Genomic DNA, 2,536 nt, shown 5'->3' with positions numbered 1-2,536 from the left:
GATATAGGCAAGTCATATGTAGGTAGATATAGACAAGTCAGATGTAGATATAGACAAGTCAGAGGTAGATATAGGCAAGTCATATGTAGGTAGATATAGACAAGTCAGATGTAGATATTGACAAGTATGCAGTAGATATGGACATTTATGCAGTATATTACAGTCGGGAAACCACGACTGCAATGGTGAACTTAGTAGGTATATAGCCAAGCTATGAAAACCCAGAATAAGACAATAAGCCATAAATAACGTACTGTAAGGTTTACTCATAACACAATATTAGATGCACAAGGTTCATTCTCCTAACGAATTCGAAAACTTTTACGCCTCTTAACATTATCCGTGTGACGTCAGGCGAGACGCGTTTTTCACATAGTGTAACGACGCTGTTACAAGCCACTCCCCCCCTCCCCGACACGACGCGATCGCCTCGCGACCGCCACAGACGCAAAGGTATTGATTGAAGCCAATCATCGCCAACGTCGAGGAACCATATTGAACGCCCGTGACGCGTCCGCGCGAATAGACGGCGCCACCTCCTGGACCGTGGTGCTACAGAATAGCGGGTCTTTCCCGTTAGGTGCCGCTACCGTCCAGAGCGAAGGTGGTGAAGCCAGGTGAACGCGGACGTGTCCGACGCTGTGATTGGCGCGCGCGGCGCGTGCGTGAGCATGCGCCGCAGGCGTGCCAGCGGCTATAAAAGCCGCTGCACAAGCGGATTCGAGGAATGCTCTCCCTAACTCCAGACGCGGCCGCCTGTGAATTTGTAACAGTGAAACAATAGTGAATCTCAGTCTGAATTAAACAACATCAGTCATGGTATATATTCTTTGACTTTCTCTTTGTCTATGTGCTTTGGCTATGAATACAACATCACAATCTATAACTATCCAGTAACGTAAAACGCTGCGTTACAATAGTTCCTTAACAAAATCGCGGCAAAAATACGTCTAGAGTACTTTTTTTTTTACCAATGTATATAGTTGAGAAATAACATAGATACACATTACTAGGTTTAACATACGTATTTTGGGGGGTTTGCATAGGCTATAATTCTTTTAACACACAAGATCGCCATAACGCAACAACTACTCGACTGGTTATTTTAAGTTGTCTATTCCCTAAGCTCTCAGATATACTCTATTCTACTGTACTATTTTGTAACCAAACGAGTATCTTTTTCGCTCGTTGCTACTTGGCTAGCGGCGCAAACTGTCGCTAGTGACTTAAGACACATGGCCAGTAGTTGGGCTCTTCCTGGATACATTTATCATGCAGCCTACTTATCCAGGTTAGTAACAACAGGAGGTCAAAGAGCCAATGACTTACACTTGTTGGTGAAACGCCCCGCCCTCTTAGTCCTTATGAACGAGCTCCCAAAACAGATCGGCTCTGCTTCCTATATGTCACGTAGCTTTCCTACATTATTTAATAACAAATTCGATAACCAATGGAGCATCTTTCTCGCTCTTCACAATTTGGGAAACTACAAACTGCGCAATTAATCTGTCGCTAGTGACAGAAGACATTTGGCCAGTAGCGAAGCTATTCGTAAATCGATTACTCAACCAGTCAGGCCAGTGTCGAAACTCACGACATCAAACAGCCAACCGCTGGTACTTCTTAGTGAAGCAGCTCGTGCTTTTAGTTCATTCAGCTTCCTATCTGGAGATGCTCAAGTGGCTATCAAAGCCCGTTTATTATTGCTATATACTGCAAGCATAAGTGTTGCTACTGTCATTTGCAGCTACCGCCGTGTAAGCTGCATGTCTACAATCTAAGGTTACTCTGCAGCTTAGACTGTAGTAGATATGAATAAATCTGTAAAAGATATAGGTAAATCCCTAATAGATATACCGTATCTACTCATGTATAAACACACATATTCCAATTAGGTTTGTACCAATATTCAAGAGAATACTTGGGGTACGACTTATACACATGTGCGTTTATACACGAGTAAATACAGGAGGTGAATCCGTGATAGATATGGGTAAGCCTGTGGTAGATACATGTAAGACTGTAAGAGATATAGACAAATCAGATGTAGATTTGAGTATATCTGCGGTAGATATTCTGTAGTAGATAATATCCTTATTCACCTGCTTGCAATAATTCGCCCTACCCCGAAGGCATGCATGTATTAGTTCCCTCCTCCCCGCAGACACTGAATCTCCCTATCCCCCTTCCTCCCCGCAGACACTGAATCTCCCTCCCCCTTCCTCCCCGCTAACACTAAATCTCCCCCTCCATTCCTCCCCGCAGACACTAAATCTCCCCTCCCCCCTTCTTCCCCGCAGACACTGAATCTCCTCCTCCCCCCTTCCTCCCCGCAGACACTAAATCTCCCCTCCCCCCTTCTTCCCCGCAGACACTGAATCTCCTCCTCCCCCCTTCCTCCCCGCAGACACTAAATCTCCCCTCCCCCCTTCTTCCCCGCAGACACTGAATCTCCTCCTCCCCCCTTCCTCCCCGCAGACACTAAATCTCCCCTCCCCCCTTCTTCCCCGCAGACACTGAATCTCCTCCTCCCCCC

General features: G+C 45.8%; 1 long non-coding RNA gene across 1 annotated transcript in view; it reads left to right on the top strand.

Annotated features, from left to right (window-relative positions):
* Positions 1 to 2,536, top strand: part of LOC106813384 — a 4,459-nt gene that overhangs the window by 308 nt on the left and 1,615 nt on the right. The window lies entirely within an intron of this gene.

Source organism: Priapulus caudatus, unplaced genomic scaffold (genome assembly GCF_000485595.1).
Source record: "Priapulus caudatus unplaced genomic scaffold, Priapulus_caudatus-5.0.1 Scaffold763, whole genome shotgun sequence".
In the NCBI taxonomy this organism is placed as follows: domain Eukaryota; kingdom Metazoa; phylum Priapulida; class Priapulimorpha; order Priapulimorphida; family Priapulidae; genus Priapulus; species Priapulus caudatus.
This window is presented reverse-complemented; position numbering and strand designations above follow the sequence as displayed.